The 18,374-nt window shown below is 44.5% G+C and overlaps 1 long non-coding RNA gene across 1 annotated transcript in view; it reads right to left on the bottom strand.

Moving 5' to 3' along the window:
• The window catches only part of LOC115072346, a 108,783-nt gene extending 97,978 nt beyond the window's left edge, over window positions 1-10,805 (bottom strand). The window contains exon 1 of the long non-coding RNA XR_003851392.1: window positions 10,694-10,805. This is a non-coding gene — a long non-coding RNA (uncharacterized LOC115072346). The remainder of the gene's footprint in view (window positions 1-10,693) is intronic.
• Between the last annotated feature and the right edge of the window lie 7,569 nt (window positions 10,806-18,374).

Raw genomic sequence — 18,374 nt, 5'->3', positions numbered from 1 at the left:
ACCCTGCCTGTTACAGATGCAGCTGTTGCAACACAGCTGTTGTTGGCTTAGTCCACTAGGTTTGGGGTGGTTTGTTACACAATGAAATGTGCTGCAACAATGAATGTCATGGTGGGAGCAAATCAGGAGACTTAATTTTTTTGCCTGCCAACTGATTCAAAATGAAACCTGGAATTTATATGCATCCAAACACTTCACATATTAAGAATGTTTATGGGGATAATAATGATAAATCTGGTAAATATTTAATTTTGAATGCAGCTTTTGTCATGCAAAGGTTTTTCCTGTCTTACTTCCTACTATTTGGGGGTCATAAAGTGGTAAATTTTTAAATTTTACAAAACCATATTTCTGGATTCCATTGTTCCAAGTCAACATTTCCTTGAGTTTTGTGCCTTTTATAAATGCTTTTTCATCATGACCAGAATAAGTCATATTCACTACTATCTTTTTGCCTTCTGACCCCTTCCTTGGAGGGACAAACTGACAGACCCTTGGTGGGTTTTCCCAACTCTCACACGCTTCCCAGCACACAACAGTCTGCGTTCTTCCAGTCTCTGGTAACACTTTCTCCCTTCCATCTCCTACACAGTCACTAGGCCAGTTGTGGGGGTGTGTGTGGGTGTGTGTGTGTGTGTGCATGCACATGTGTGTAAACAATAATAATAATGCTACCTGAATACAAGTAAGTCGGAGTGACTTCACCAGTGGTATGCTGATAAATGATTCCCTGAGATAAAAGCCCTGATTTGCAGCATCTGCCAAAACACTAATGTCTTATCCATTCACTTTGCACAACTCAGAGGAGATTATTGTCACCATGGAATCACACATAATGTTATGCTCTGGGTTTGTGATAGATGTGACATGTCCAAGTGACAGCAGCCAAAATATCAGCTTTCTTTTTTCATTCTATTTTTTTTAATTATTGGCAATTTCATGCATGAGTACTGTATTTACATCACCCAGCCCACCCTCTCCACCCACCAACTCTCCCACATCCACCAACTCTCTCAAATTTTGTGGCCTCTTTCTTGATTACTATTAATACATATATATACACATTCATACATATGCACATACAATGTACTGAGCCATTTAGTGGTACTCAGGTGTACATGTGTTGAGGACTGACCACTTGGGATTTAGATAGCCTATCTGGGAGCTCATTCCTAAAGTAAACTGGTTCCCCCTCCCTCCACAGCATTGATTGCCTATAGCTCTACATCTCGAGGTGGGAGCCTGTGACTCTCTCCATCCACATTGGTGTGTCAGCTGGTGCTGCCGTTATACAGGTCTTGTTTAGGCAAGGCTCCCCACACTCACTTATTATCTGCATTTTGACCAGTTGAAACATCAGCTTTCATATCTGTTCTTCCAGTGTCCAAGTTTTAAGAAACCCAGGGTGGTGAGAAAAGCAAACCTCTGAGCTTGTCATGTTCATGGGTATTTCAAATCTTTACGAAGAGATGGTTTGGGTTCAGGTGGTCCCAGAGTCCTCTTTCAGCAATGTCACTGCAACCCTCTCTGAATTAATTCCCAATGGGAAAACTGAATAATTACATCTCATTTGCACAATGCTAATGAATATGATAATTACTACAAAATGCTGACACACAGTAGGTACTCAACAAATGTTACTCCCTTCCTCTCTTCCCCACTTCTCCCAAAATGGAGACAAATTCAAGCAAGTTCTAGGAGGAAAAGTTAGTTACTGGTGCTCCTCCATAGGTACCAACAGCACCTCTATTCCAGACCTGTTTCCCTCATTTCTCCCTCATGGAAATTTCCTAGATTTCTACCTGGTTCTTTCATAGCTCTCTACTTGACCTAGATACTTTGTTTAGTGGTCTTTTTATTTTTATTTTTTTATTTTATGTATATGAGTGTTTTGCCTGCACATAAATAAGTACACCATCTGTGTGCAGTGCCCACAGAGGCCATAAGAGGGCATCAGATCCCCTAGAACTGGAGTTACAGGTGGTTGTTAGTGGCCATGTGGGTACTGCGAACTGAATAGGGGTCCTCTGGAAAGGCAGCAAGTCTCTTAATTGCTAAAATGTCTCTCCAGCCCCTGGTTAATGAGCCTCAAACACTGCCAAAATGACTGGAGAAGATGAGGAAGAGATGAAAGACACCCAGGAAATTAAACATATGGAGAAAATAATGTCAATAGTGACTATCACTACAAGGAATTCTTCATAGCCTTGTGGTGGAGAAATCAAGAGAAATGATTTTTGTTACATCATATAATTCTTTGGCTCATCCATCTTCCCTGAAGAATTTCTGTGAGAGAGAGATAGAGAGAGATTGAGAGAGAGAGAGAGAGAGAGAGAGAGAGAGAGAGAGAGAAAGAGTCAGAGGCAAATTTGTCTTCTTCCCCAAGGATCTGAGCTCTGCCTCACCCCAGCAGTATTCTAATCACTCTTTCTATGTATCTGAACCCATGACCCAACCACATACCATAAACTATAGAAATCATTCCATGAGCTGAGGCCATTTTCTTTCCACATAAAATGGTGATATTGACCTGGGAAGCAATAATTAACTCTGAGTATATTAAAAAAAAAAAAAAAAAGCAGGCAAGCTTATATAGCCAAATTCCTCATTATTCAAGTCAAAGTTAAAGCTAATGACAAGGTGTATCAAAAATAATAGCACACAGGACCCCACTCAAGAGTATTTGTTCAATGACAGGCACTTTCAAGTATAAAACAGGCCTCCTATTCAATTTGAATGTCATGAAAATTCTAAGTTTATATTGCCTAATTTGGAAAAGTGTTAACTGATGCATATTTATATTTCTGGTTAAAAACTAGAGTGTCAAATCTCTTCCCCTAAAGAGACTTGGAGTTGATCAAAGATACAGGATTGCCCTAATTCTTTTCAAATGTAAACCATCTTTAAAAAGCTAGAGAAAAAAAAATGCTTATGATTAAGTAAAATTGAAACTCTTATGATGTTGACAGTTTTAGATGTTTATCTTTCAATGGAACCAATCACCAAGCATTTTATTACTAAGACAAGTCCATGTTCCATAGCATGTGTTCATTTCCAGGACCCAGCAGGTCACAGGTTTGCCTTTTATAACATATTTTAGGGAACAGACCTCCTTCAGGGCTGAGTTGAAAAGCATGGAAGGTTCTGGGGTGCAGGAGACTGTCTTAAGTCCTGTGTGTTCTCAGTCACTGGGCACCCAGCCCTCTGGCTCCCAACCAAGAAGTTGCTTCAGAACAGGCCCACTCATCCCTAGGGGTCATTAAACCTTCACTCCTCGGGAGGAATGCTTAAGCATTTTGCTCTGTGGATCCAGTTTTGGGCCCTGGCTCTTGAGGGGCTCCATGAGACCCCCGTTTCTTGTCTTACAACCCACAGAGGATTTCTGTGATTAGAATGGATGAAGCATGAAGTTGCACCTAAGCACTTTTCCATGAGTCCAGATCTCTGCGGACATCTCTGCCTCTCAGCCTGGACGCTGAGACTCAGCCAGAACCCATCTGATTCTGACTCTCCAAGTGATAGGATTACCTGGTACAGCCCTGCTAGAGGCCTAGACAGGAAGCACAAAGTAGCTATGAGCTCATATGTGGAGATTAAAAGTTACACAATACTGTTGCTGCCTGAGGCCCGAGGCGTCATATTTCTCTTATGCAGACTTCCTCCAGATTGGGATAGAACTGTCATTAAAAGCATTATTAAGACCTTCTTTCCCAAGAAGGAACCAACAGCCCCTCAGTCAGTCATCTGCTTCCCAAAGGCTCTATCTCTGGAGTTTCCACACCATCTCCAGGCGGAGAGATCCCTGATCTTCAGCCTACAGGGCCCATTCCCAACACAAATCCCCGAGACATGGTCCAGTAAAGACCTGGCAAATGCCAGTCTCTCCTTGCAGTGACTTTACCACAAACACCCCATCTGCAACCTCCACCTCACCTGCCTCATGTCACGTGTGTGAGCCGCATTAGGTCCTCCATCATACAAAACTGTGGTCAGGTTCCCAAAGTTCAAACATCAAAGGGAGGAGTGGCAGAATTAAGAGTGGAACGCAAATTGCCTCCCAGACTGCTGCTTCTGCCCCACCCCCGCCACAGCTGGCTCCCCTCAAAGCCTCAGTTCCTGCAGCAGCGACAGGCTTGACCACACCTGACCTCTGATTACTGAGTGGTGCTGGAGAGCCGGCCAGGAAGCCTGAGATTCACTCCAAACAAGCACAAGCTTTGTGGATGAGTTTGCTTTTTGTTTTGTTTTGTTTTGTTTTGTTTTGTTTTGTTTTTTAAATCGGACACACCTAAATAGGACACTCGTGTGGGTTCTTATTTTAATTCAGCCTCCAGACCACAACTGGAGAGCACAGTGCGGCTGGTTCCTAGCCGGTCAATTAGTGGGCGAATGCTGGCATCCTCCAGAAACCGTATCCGGCTTCACAATATTTAGCCTGTATATATGCCTTCAAATTGTAGAAATTAAAGTGTAACATATTATATGCCAGGTCCATACGATCAAAGGGAACCACTTTAATCATGTTCAGTCACAAATGGTCCAACTCAGTCCTGAATTGTTCAAGTAATTAAGGGCAAGCAAAGCTATTTGTCAGAATTATCCAGCTGCATGCAATGTTCCGTGCTCTGCGGACAAGCCTATAAACTTGTCATTCTTTTGTGTACTTTATGTTCTTCCATATATGTTTATCTTTCCAGGTTTATGTAAATTTTCATGTTTTAAAGCCTTAGTTATTTTCATGGGCATTTTCAGTCATAAACGAAACAGTTATTTCATCAACCACAATGTCAACAATTACAAGATACATCACTAAAGTATCTCATTTTTAAACAATTTGAAAACACGTGGAGCTGTGAATCCACTCTCAGGCCTAGGATATTGTCCAGCTACCCAAGCAACAGCACGTGCAGACCTTGTGTAAGACTCTGACCTCTGCAACTGCAGCGGGAGGGAGGTGATCCTGACAGCTGTCCCGTGGCCTTGGTCATCCATTCTGCCTCACAGCTCTGGCCACCACATCACAACATCTCCTTTGCCTGAAGCTGAACCACCCTGAGCATGTTAAAGCAAGGACACACAGGCATTCAGTAAAGAAAGCATCTGAGCTAACGTGAAGCAACTCCCCGGTCCCTCCGCATGAACCAACCACGGGATATTTTCTGACTTTATTGCGTTTCCTCGTCTAATCATTTTTTCTCTTGTTGCCTGACGCTCACCAGGCAGCTGCAAGTCAGCTGCACAGGGTCGAGTGGAATCAGCGTGGGAAGGGTTCGGAGCCTGTTGACTGCATGGCGTGGCATCCACTGCCTCCTCGTGAATGGACTGAGCTGTGTGGTTGAGCCAAGCAGACAGATCGGCTCTGCACCACAAGTGCTCCACCACACCAGCAGACTTTCCCTTATCCCTTGTCAAAAAGTTAGAAGGCCAGGGTGAAGAAGGACTGAGAAAATCAAAAGTTGGAGAGTGCCCCAGCTCTGAAGATCTGACTGAGGCACCCTGTCCAAACCATCAGAGCACTCTGGAAAACCAGTGTCCAGTCTCATCCTCATTAAGAGTTTTGGTCACCCACATGAATTCCATTTATTGCCCTTCTCCAAAAGAGATGTTCGCTTTCATGATTTTATAACCCTGCCATTAGAAATGGCTGAGATGGCATTCCAGCCTCGGGGCTCACTGTGTGGCTGCGACCTTCACTTGCTCACCACCCCATCCAGTCAATGCTAACTGCTGCTGTTCACAACTGCTCCAGCTCCCTACCTGTTGTACTTCTGCAAGTCCAGAAAGAAAGGGGTTAGGGAAAGAGCTCTGATGCCCAGGAGATGTTTAAAAGAATGTGCTATCTGCTAACACCTGGGGGGGCAGGGAGCTCAGAAGAAAGCATGCCAAAGTCCCATAATGAAGAAAGAATGCATTACTCCCTTCCAAAAGCACCAGTGCCCAGCAAAGCAAAGCAGCAAATAATTCCGGGTGCAAGTCATCAGCCTCCTGGAAGGCCACAACACTACTCTGTGTTACAAATATGTTCTCCCACAGAACCAGACAGACAGCCGGTTCCTTTGAGAACTGTTTAAACAAAAGCCTTGTGTGACAGAGAGAGTGCCTTGTGATTTTGGCACAGGGCTCTCAGCACTGAGGTTCCTGGTGAGCACTTGGCTGGCTAATGAATCCGCAAGCATCAAAGAGGAGATGATCAAAACCCAAACAGGTCGGAAGATGCTCGGCCCTGATGAAAGTGTGATGAAGTCAGACAGGAATCTCTTCTCACCACAGTCAGGTCACGCACTGTGTCTCACTCAACCCACAAAATGAAGGAAGTATACAGAGCTGGGAATCCCAGGTGACTTTTTGACCTTGTCTCTTGCCAGTTAGTTTAAAATATGTTAGTGTATTTGTTCCTGAATGAAGAAGAAAGTCATCAGGACTGTTTGGCTGAATTTATTCTTTTTGGTGCTTGAAAGACAACTGCATGGTTTCAGAGTCTAGAGAAACTGGTTGGTTGTTTTAGGTTGTGCAAGAAGGCCTCAGTGTCGAGCCAAAAAGAAGCTATTCCAAGTCTCCAGGCTCTCTCTTCCTTATGGGACCTGGAAACCACAAGGAGACAAATGAAATGGAAGGGTTCAGAGGCAGCCCTCAATGCAAGGTCCTTTGCCCATTGGTAGAATGGGAGACACACAATTCTTGGTGCACAGAGGTCCTCTCCTTACAGTGGGGCAATGTCCCAAGAAACCCGTCACAAGTTGATGATATCACAAGTCAAACATGCACTCGATGGCTCTCACCTGGACATTGCAGCTTAGCAACACAGCACATCGTGGAGCACCCGCTGTTTACCCCACTGGGAACTACAGCTCCCGGAAGCTGTCCAGTGGAAGGAGAGAGCAGAGTTCTACAAATCACTAGTCCAGGAAAGAAAATTCAAACTTCTAAGGATGCTTCCAGTTGAATGGGCTTTGCTTTCGCACTGTCACCGTGTCAGAAGTCTTGAATTCAATGACTGAAAGTCATTGTCTGTGGCTGTTACCCCCCACCACACAGGTGATGCTGTGGAGACATAGGGTGTCCTCCAATCACCCAGAGCCATCTGCCTAGAGACTTCAGAGCCAGTGTATGATTAAGAAGACAGGACGCAAGTACCAAGTTCATGGTCAGCAAAGGTACACATAGACAGGAGGGAGGTTTGTGTGAGGACAGAGAGGAATCGCACATGGGGAATAGTCCAGGTGAGAAGGGACTGGCAGAGACAAGGCATTTGAACCCGAACTTGAGCACTGTGGGAACATGGCCAGAAAAGTCAGTCGGAAGTAGCATGAATGCTAATGACCTGAGTGGGGCACAGGCAACAGCCAAGGGTTCAGCCAGGAGTAATTCTGGGCTGATCTTACTGTAACTGTAAAAGACAAGGCAACCTTATCACATCTAGACTGTAAAGCAAAGGCAGCTCATCAAACTAAAATGTCTATAATACAACCAGCTGTGGAGAACTATGAAGTTACAAGTATTTATGAAGGCTGTTGGAGAAACTTCGTTCCTGCACTTTGAAAGTTGCCCCATCAGATTTTCCTTCCTATACCACAAAGAAGCCACTGACATCATTCACTGCTGTGGTCCAATCCCCAGTCTCTTTTCTCACTCTCTTTGTGAGCTTGCATCATACCAACAGCACATCCGAATAAACAACAGGAGAAAGGGCCAACTGAGGGCACTAGGAGGGTGGAAACTGACCCTGCCAGGTCACTTTGCTGCCTATGATGGAAAGGGATCAATACCAGGAAGCAGGGCACAAGGTTGACATCCCAGATCACAGAAACAGGCTGTTAACAGGAACCCAACTCAGGGAGACCCAAGGTGGAGTCCAGCTGTCCAGAGAGCGCAGAAGACTGCAGGGGTTCTGCTAAGAAGCAGAACTTGCCATCTGGGCAGGCACTGAGCACAGGAAAGATGTGTCCTCACAGGGCAGAAAAGTGTAATGTCAGTAAAGACCCTGAGATTGCTGCATTAATGTCACAGCGAGGGGCTCACCACTGACAGTCACCCTTCAACCTCTGAGCCTGACTCTTGCAAACAGGGATATCAGTGACCTCGACTTCATAAAGTGTCTGTAGAGATTAACCAGAATGGAGCATGTTAAGCCCAGTGCCTGACACACCAGTATTTAATGAATGTTCCCTGTTAACCATTGGCTTTGAGAGCATGTTAATCCGGGCTTCTCTCTCTCTGATTAGTGGAAGCTCCAGGCACTGGAAAGTAAGCCAGCAGGAGAGGACTCAGCTGGAAAAGGTACAGAGCTCTCAGTGTCTGTGGTCAGGAGTCAGGCAATTGGGAACAAGATGGAGGAGACTGGATGAGGAAACAACTAATGTGGGGCATACTGGTACACACAGTGATCTCAGCACTCAGGAGGCCGAAGCAGGAGGATCACAAGTTGGAGGCCAGTCTAGGCTACATTATGATTCCCTGTCTCAAAAATGAAGGAGGAGAGGAGGAGGAGCAGGAGCAGGAGGAGGAGGAGGAGGAGCAGGAAGAAGAAAATAAATAGGTAAACAAGTAAATAGGGGCAGTGGCAGGAGAGGAGTGTCACAGCTCGAAGTCAGACTCAAAACTGGATTAGCAGGATCACTGAGCCTCCAGGCCTGGGATGGAGCTCCTTCGGGCCTCCTTCTTGGGTCATGGTTAGTCTCAGAGACCAGGACAGGACTGGTTTGCCAGGTACTGGGAACTACAGAGAAGCCAGTGGAAGGTAGAGCTCAAAGCTAGCAAGCCCCCCACTCTGGGCTGCCTCCTTCTCTACACAGTACACTCTGTTCCACTCACAGTTACCCCACTGATAGGAAAGAGGGGAGACAAAAGATGTCCGGCTTTTTCCCCCCAGGGAAACATGTCACAGGACTTCAGACCAAATTTACAGTAATGAAGCAACCATGAAAACAAGCTTGTGCCAAATCTCTGTCGTCCAGAAAACATTCTGTCTTGGGGACATTGGGGAGTGGCCATCAGGGGCTCCTCTCAAAGTGTGAGTTTACCTGAATCTATGCCCTCAGGAAAGCCTGCCATGTGCTTAAAGTAAAGAGTTGTGAGGCGCTCCCAGGACATAAGCATTTTCCTTAGAGGGGCCTGTATCTTTAGTAGAAGGGTTGGTTGTCAAGGGCCCCAGGCAAATGCTCCAGCATCTCAAGACTTTCCTTAGGAAATGTCAGCCTGCGCCTGTCAAGCCCTCTAGACAGACTTCAGTGCAATTACCTCTGGCACGATGCTATTTCATCCCAATACCATGTATAGCTTTGGTTGAGGTTTAGAAGAAAGCATGCAACCAGCTTGGGACCCAAGAAATGATTATAAAGACCACTCCCTTACACTTCCTAATTTTTTACAATTCCCCGGAACAAAAGTATATTGGTTTTCTGGCTGTTTAACAAGAAACCTTAAGCTATCCTGGCACGGCCTCTGAAAAGTTTTAAGATGAGCTGAAGTCAAGGAAAAACCGATCTGGGTAATTAAAAGACACATAAACAAAAGATCACTTACCAAAATGACTCGAAACCCTTCAGCAAAACCATTGTAAACCACGCTTTGAGGAGAACAAAACGGTAAAATATTATAGTAAGCAAATGCTTTATTGCTCTAAAGCCATCTTGGAGCCGTGGACTTTCCAACTCTGCTTCTATAGTTTCTTATAATCTGTATTATTTTTAGTTTGACAAAAGCCTTAAGGCATCCATCTTTGAAACAAGGATCTGTGCTCCTTAGCTACAGTGTGGGGGCAGGGACGCCATGCCATAAGTTAAAATGGAACTCAGTGAAGGCTTTGGGTTTGTTGTGTACCGTGAACTCCATCCCTCCATCCCTCCATCCCTCCTTTCCCTACTGAGCTGTATTGCTGAGTAGTAAGAAGGGAAGGTCTAAGACAGAGGGAAGTCTATGTAGCACTAGAGAAAAACAAAGTGGTTTTGACAGGAGTTGAACACCACAATCACATAAAGTATCCGAAAAGGGGAGGACACACAGAGCTCATTCCTCCTGTCCACTGGGAGGGCCCTGGGTCCACAGGCCTTCAAAATTTACCTACAGATCCATCTTGGCCCAGGTCACTTTTGGCTTCACTCCACCATTGGACTAAACCTTATAACGGTAACACCAAGGCAGGTCTTGCTTTAAACTAATAGAGAGAAACACCTTCCCAAATCATAAATACAGTGGATGAAGCCAGGAAGGAAAAATCAGCAGTAACAGTGATGCTGAGCTGGGTTAGGGGACTGCGGGTGGGGGTGGGAACAGAACCAACATTCGTGACACTGTAAGCTAAGAGGGGCACCATTACGACGACAGCTTAGTCGTCGGCTCTACTGTTTCATAGTTCTGCTGTTTAACTGGGGAGGAGGGACTAGATCCCTGTACGACCGTAGAAAAGTCCCCCAAAAGTCCCGGTTTCCTCAAGGGTGAGCCATCCCAAGCCCTGCTCGGGAAATGCGAACTCAACAGCTTTCGGCACAATCACAACGTGTGCCAAAATCCTGAACACATGAGTTATAAGCATTCTCCAAATTCCTTATCATGAAGTCAGAACTAAATACAGAAAGTGAAAGCACGGCCAAGTTCAGAGATTCCTGGTTCCTTCATATCACAGAGCCAGACTTCCCAGGCGAAATGCTAACAGTCGCGACTGGCCTGGGATTTTATTTACCCAATGAATACTTACTAAGTAGAACACGGAAGGCACAAGACACTCTCGCTGCCGCCACCCATTCTGCACCCAAACTGAGCAGCCAGCCAATGCGGGAATCTCACAAGTGAGCTGTAGAAACAGGACCCTGCACCAGGGGCCAGGGAGGCTGCTGGGAAGAACGTGCAGGGGTTCCCTGCCAACTCCCTGAAACCTTTCAAGCAGCAGGTGTCGTGTCAGTTTTACAGATGAGGAGACCAAGAATCTTATCCAGTGTCTTGCCCCGGCCAAGTATGTGTGTTTTCGAAGAGTAATTTCTAGCACATTACATCACTGAGCAACTAGGCAGGACAGTTTTTAGTCCCTAGAGCAATAATTTATTGAACGAGACATAAAAGACCGGAAAAAGCCTGTGCTGTTTTCAAAAGTTCCCAAGTTAATCTCAGGGACTCTTTAAGCACTAAAGGAATCTGATTCGATAATTTTCAGACTCTATTTTCATATTTCCATTTAAATCCTCAAAATTATGAGCCTGCTTAACCTCCCTTTGGAGAAATCTCCGAGACTGGGCCTCCTTATCTGAAGATCTTTCCCGTTACTACAAACTGCAGTTGACTTTCACCTTTGCGAAGGCTAACATCATGAGAAATCTTGAATGCTCAGGCTTGCAGAAAATTCAGCAGCATATAATTTTCTCTATAAAAGGTAGTCTTTCATTCACTCCTTCATTAAGAAGCATTTGATTGACAGCCTGCTACATAAGCCAGGCAATAAAATATAACTAACCTATTTAAGCGACCCCATTGGAGCAGAACAACAGCTGTGTTGTCTTAGAAACCAAATGGTCAGCCTAGGCTCCCGCACCTGGAAAGTGATTCATCTCAGTGCATCAACACCCCTGCACAGGAATCAATCCCATTTCAGCAAAATGATAAATCTATGCCATGGGTTTTAGGTGATTGGTATGTAATTGAAACCACAGTGTCAGATCTCTAAATGTTAAGGTTCTTTTCCTCGAGGGCAAAGACATGGAATCCAGTGCCATGTGCTGTGTCTCACTGGGTGGTCACTAGAACTTCTTGTGTCTTAACCTCCTCATCAGAAAGACTAAGGAAAAAGTAGATTGCCTCTGAGTTCTCTCAGCTCAAAATACTGAATCTATGTTGTTTCAGGGTAGCTGTAGAATTATGCATTTTAATCTTAGTGGGATTTGTTTGTTATAGGTAATATTCACATAATCATTTCATTTTCATAAAAAATTCTCTTCAGGAATTAAAATCCTTTATATTACAATGATAAGATCTACAGAGCAAACACTTATGATTCTATATAATGGAGAAATAAAAGCTGCAGCAGCTGTTACCAGTCAACAAAACACGTCACCGTTCCTAAGAAGCATGAGCTACTCAGTTCTTCAAGCCACACAACTGCAAAAACTTTTAAAACCACCTGACATTGGGGCTGGGGAGATGGCTCAGTGGGTAAAAACACTTACCACGCAAGTGTGAGGACCAGAATTTGGATGCTGAGAACCCATGGAAGTGCGGGGTAGGCATGGCAGTCCACCTGTCATTCTAGGGCTTGAGCGGTAGAGACCAAAGTTCCCTGGAGCAAGCTGACTAGGAGACAAAGCAAATTGGAGAGCTTTATATTCAAGTCAGAGACCCTGCCTCCTTATATAGGGTGGAGTATTTACGTGGAAAACACTCAACATCAGCATGCACCCTCACAAACATGCACCCACATACATGTGCATGTGGATACACACACATATCACACACACACACACACACACACACACACACACGCAACAAATACCCTGGCCTCTTAACCACAGTGTAATCAGATGTCTCTCCCATTGCTAGTAACTGCTTGGAAGTGTATGCGAAATCTAATTCTAGACCATGGTTTTCCAAAGTGGGCCCCAGGAGGGCCTGTGCAGGTCAACTCCCTGCTCTGTGGTGCCTGTTTGAGTTTGTATACGATGGTGATAAAACTGTTGCTAGAGATTAGCATTCAGTGGCTGTGCGCACTACATCTGCACAGCTGTATGTGGTCCAAGCTTCCCAGCACCATGGATTAGGAGGCAGGATGTTTCACGTGGCAGGACATTCAGGCACAAACACCACCGCCACACCCAAGGGTTATGTTAAAGCATTGGTGGCAAACTGGGTGCAGCTCACAGGCAGGAACTTCATATCATTCTCTGTGTAAGCTGTGGTCTGGATGTGTTTTGCCCCCCAAGGACTTGTATGTTTGAAGCTTGGTCCTTAGTGTGCTAATGTTGGGAGGTAGTATGGAATGTTTTAAGAGATAAGGCCTGGGGCAAGATGATCATCAGGCCATGGGGGCACGGTTACCACCAGAAATAAGTGTGCACTTCCCTTAGGATCTCAGTTCCTAAAGAATTGGTTGCTATTAAAGAGTAATCCTGGCTACTCTCTATTCAGTGGCTTCTGTCTCACTGAGCAATCTCTCCCTCTCTCATGGGGGATGCACCATGCACCCCCCCATGATGTCATCTGCTGTGGTGTGAGGCAAGCACCCGGCCCTCACCATAACCAATTTACATCCTTTAGCCTTCAAACCTGTAGGCAAATAAACCTCTTGTTACAAGTTATCCAACCTCAGTAATGGAAGTTGTAGTCATGGAAACAGGCAGTGATGCGAAATAGGTGAAAACACTTGCACAGGGCTATGCAAGATTTTGAAAAGCAGGACTTCTTGCCTCATTTGAATTAGATTAGGCAACATAAGACCCAGGCTTCAACATGCCAGAAATGACACTCCCGCGTTACTCCTTAAAATATTGTCCTCATCATAATTTAAGATTTCAACACTTTTTATTACGATGAGGCAACTTACCTTGAGATCTACCTTTTCAGGGAACAATGAAATACGACATCCTCTACTGACGCTGGCTACAGGGACACAGCAGAGCTCAGCGCCTTCTTCCTGACTGAGACTTAGATTGTTAACTCTCTCTTCCTTCCTCTCCCCAGCACTGTTCCTTTCTTTGATTCTAGAAACTGACCGTTTCTAAGCCTGCCATCTAATTGAAACCATATAACACTTGCTCTGCTGTGTCTGGCTCAAAACTCTTGCCATAATCTGCAAGGTTCATTCGGGGTGCCCCACGAGGCAGTACCTGGGTTTTAAGGCTGATTCATATTCCATGTCTGTACATACCATGCTTTCTTTATCCATTCATCTGTTGATGGGCCTTTAAATTGACCTCACGATCTTGCTGTGGCCGACTTATTTCAAATTTGGAGAAATAAAATGGAACTACTACCCTATTTCTCATTTGTGGAGAAGACTCCATAATTTCCATGGCAGTGCATCACTGTTGATTCCCAGCACTCGGGAGGCAGAGGCAGGGAGATCTCTGTGAGTTGAAGGCCAGCCTGTCTACATAGTGAGTTCCAGGACAGCTGGGGCTACAGGGAGACTCTGTCTGAAAAAGACCAAAAAAATATTTTTAATAATCATTTACAAAGAAAGCTGAGGGGGGCTGGAGAGATGGCTCAGCGGTTAAGAACACTAGTTGTTCTTGCAGAAGACCAGGGTTCATACCCCAGCACCTACATGGCAGCTAATAACTGTCTGCAACTCCAGTTCCAGGGGATATGATGGCCTCTTCTGTCCTCCACAGGTATTGCACAACACAGGTACACTTACCTACATGCAGGCAATACACGCATACACATAAAATAAAAATACTAAATAAAATATTTTTTTAAAAAAAAAAAGAAAGAAAGAAAGCTGAATGCATCACCCAGGTGAACTCAGGGGAGGCTTTTTATCATGGGTGGCTGGTAGCCTGGACCTGGCCTGAATAAGGAATGAGAATGCACTATCTGTGCTAAACTGACCGATTACAGCACCAGTTGGGGGGACTGCATGTCCCTGTGTAGCACTTTGTTTCACTTCTGGAAACAATGTCAAGTTCAACATATTTCAGCTTGCAGCTGAGGTGAGAGGCTCCTTGGCCACTCTGGCATCAATGTCAGTGACCTGCTCCCCCAATATGCCGTGTAGTAAATAGCCTAGGTACGACAGTCAGGACAGTACATTTTCATTAGCCCAATAACCTCCTTCAGCATTGAAAGCTCTCCAGAAAACTCAAGTTTCAGAGCCATGTTGGTGACAATAGAGGCCAGAGGGTTTTAGATGATATTTGTCATCAGCTACTGACAACAAACAGCATCTACCCGCATTATGGAAAATTTTAAAAAGTGTTCCAAGCACTGTCTCCTCAGCTACAAGGAAGCCCACTTGATCCCCAAGTTCTACAGATTTGTTTCATTAATGGGCTTCCACACCCCATAGCCTAGTGCAAGCAAGCACACATGTGTACATGGGCACAAGTGCACACACCCAAACGTTAAACAGATAACACAGAAATGGGGCATCGTTACTCTGCTCAAGGCTTTCCAGCCAAGAAGATTCAAGAAAAAAAAAAAAAAAAAAAGATAATTTCACGCAGTCTAAACCAACAATTCAAGTCTGAATGAAAAAAAATCTCCATATGTACAAACAACATTCAACTGAAACATATCTCTCCAGAACCCACTTTCCTCATCAATAAACAAATAGCACCAGTGAATCTCAAAAGCTGAGCCCCCACTTCCTGACTCCTTTCCATCAGCCAGACACTGGGGACTCAGAACCCCCCAGCACTGAATGATCTCCACAGCTCCTTCTGGCTTAGCCCACTCTAAATCTGTAAGCTACATTTGTTCGTGATTTGTACTCCACCCAGCAGAGTATGTTATGGTCATTCTGTAGCTGTTGTGGCCAGGTATCGGCAGGAGGCTTTGGATGTTTTCTTCTGGAAGGTCTTCACATGGTCAAGGTCTTGCTTGACAGAAGACAACTTCAACTCAGTTATTGTTGTGCCAAAAGCAGCGGGTCACAAACCTGTCCATCAGGGGACAAAGAACACGGGGTAGAATCCTCAGAGGACAAAGACGGGGGACCAGAGAGCCCAGGCAGAATGGATCACAGGAGGCAGAGCGCCACGCACAATATCCCTTATCAAACCTTTTTGTCTTTATCCACCACTCTCACCGTTTTCTGTGAAAGCTGGGCACTGTAAGAAGGGTCCACAGCTCCTGCTTGAGGGTCTAGACCCACGAGCTGGCCCTCATCACTGGAAATTTTTGTCATCTGGTTACTCAGTCACATGCAGAATTAAAGGTCAGCTAAGCATAACACATTAACATAAATAGGCTCTAATAATTTCATCTACAAATGGGAAAATTGCTGCTGGACTATCACCAACTACTCCTGTCTGACAGCAGTCTGGACACAAGAACAATGGCGCACTGACAATGGGCCGTCTTCTTTGTGAGAACTTATTTGAATAGAGACTTTTAAATATAAAACCATCTTCAAGTCAAAAATGGATTCTGCATAAAATATTCATTCCACATTCTAAAATGTATTATAAATGCAAAGTGGAATAATTTTAAGTAATTGTATTCCAGGTATTCCTTTGAGTGCTCAGATAAACCATTTTTCCTGGCCCATTTAATTGGAAGAAAACTAGAATAGAAGTTTTTAAAGGTAGCAATGTTGGAGTGCAGGCTTTCTATCATTTTAAAATAAGTTTTGTTTAAGTGCTAAACTGAAGGAAATGTAAATGATAGGGTACACTATCATCAAAACAGCTCAACTGCCAGTATTGTCACTGACACACAATAGATCACCCTGCCGGACACTGCATGGTTCTCACATTGCTGTCCGCTTATCTACTCAGTGAGAATTGCAAATCATCTGCTTTGGACCTCACCACGCCTCGAAAGAACAGCAAATCGCAGATTTCACTAATGACTGAAAGAAAATGGGAAAAGTTTGACGATGTTCAAATATAAGTTCATGCTTGAAATATAATTGTAAAGACCTTAAAAAGTAGCAATTCTCACTTTATTAAGGTTCTCAGGCAGTTGTTTGTTTGTTTTGCTCCCTTTCCCCCTAACTGAATTCAATCACTTCAAACTCTCAAAAATTTGCCCTGAGATAGGGTCCCGGGCTGCAATTTTCAAGACCACAGACTTGCTGAGCATGGGTAGGCACATGGCATGGAACATGGGGATCGTTGGCACAGTCAAGAGACACACCATGCCAGGTGTCTACCCTGCCCCCTGCTGGATCCACGAGGCCAGCTTCAGCCACCACTCACATGACCGCTCCTGCTAACATACATGATGTTCCAAGAAGCTTTCAAACTCACAATGTTAAAGTTATGCAACCTACTCTCCAGAAACAGTCACCCTGCTCACTCTGCTTCCCTTAGATGCGAACAGGGCCACCAGTCTAACATGAGCCCAGGGAATGGGTGGGTTAATGGCACTTGGTTGAACTGAATGCTATGAACTAATTCTTCCCAGCTGGTCATTTATCCTCAGGAAGTGTCCCGATTCTCAAGCATTATTTTCTAAATCTTGGAACAGATTATCTCTCTTAGAATCTTTGAGCTGTGGATACTTGGAGGTCTTAATGTAGCTGTTCAGGACATGATACCAAAAATTCTCCAGGTCTAGGAAAGCCTCACTTCCTCCTCCAGGCTTCCTGGCACCAAGAGAGAGGCACTCAGAGCAAATACAGTCCATCATAGCTGATCGCTTTGTGACGGTCTAACAGCTATTTGTTTCTGAGGGATTTTTTGATTTGGAAGTGATTTGGATGTTTTGGTTTTGTGTTTTTGCCCAAGTGATTGATCACATGATATTTTTCTCAGCAATTGATATAGATTTCCTTAGAAAGGATACATGTTGTGATGAGACATTCCTTCTCACATTATGTTAGAGGAGTTTTGAATCTTTTCCACTTCTACTCACAAAGAATCCATTTGGGGAAAATTCATGAGCCTAAAAAAAAAGACTAAGGAAATTCTAATAGTGAACAAGTTAAGACTTCCAAGATGCCTGAGAACAAATTAAACCTTGTTTTATAACAGAAAACTTGACAGCTGCTACTCTGTATTTTTTTTTTTAATATTTACTATAAACAGCATTAAGGATAGACTTTTCTTTTCCTTCAGGAGGTACCGTATGTTGTGGGTAAATGCTGTTAGCCTCGGCGTCTCTTGCTAGCGATGTCTCAGTGTTGTGGAGCTAAGCTTGAGAACACGCAAAGATAAGTCTCTAGAAAACCAAAAATAAGGTGGTGCCCTCACTGCAGTCCACTCCACAAAGAATCTCCATAAAAGCACTTCCTGCTCTGACTTCATCGCATTGGGTTAGATCTGCCTGTTTAGATGTAATTCTGTCTTGCCCAGATTTAGAAAACAAACTCTGTCCTTGCTTTATAGAAATGCCTTTGCATTTCTTTCTGTGCGTATTTATTTGCATGTCAACTAGACATTTCTATTTGCCTCCTTTGCCAAATGCTTCCACATCATGGTTTCCCAAACAAAGAGCAGCAATCCTCCTAACTCTCTCCTCAGCCAGGGCACAGGAGCTTCCAGGGATAATACCAGAAACAGAGCTGCACTTCTAAAAAGTCCTCCGAAGGGGCCAACAAGAAGCCTTGCAGCATGTTCCTCCTCACGGAAGGACCTCTCTGAGGACTGGCATTCCCGAGACAGTTGTCCAGCACACCAGGACAGCCTGTGGAAGAGGAAGCTAGGAGAAACACTGTCAGTGAGGTAAGGCAGGAACTCCAGCCGCAGAATAAACCCAGAACTGATTAAGTTTCTTTGGTCTTTAGC

This window comes from Nannospalax galili, unplaced genomic scaffold (assembly GCF_000622305.1).
Source record: "Nannospalax galili isolate Female #2095 unplaced genomic scaffold, S.galili_v1.0 scaffold1022, whole genome shotgun sequence".
Lineage (NCBI taxonomy): Eukaryota > Metazoa > Chordata > Mammalia > Rodentia > Spalacidae > Nannospalax > Nannospalax galili.
This window is presented reverse-complemented; position numbering and strand designations above follow the sequence as displayed.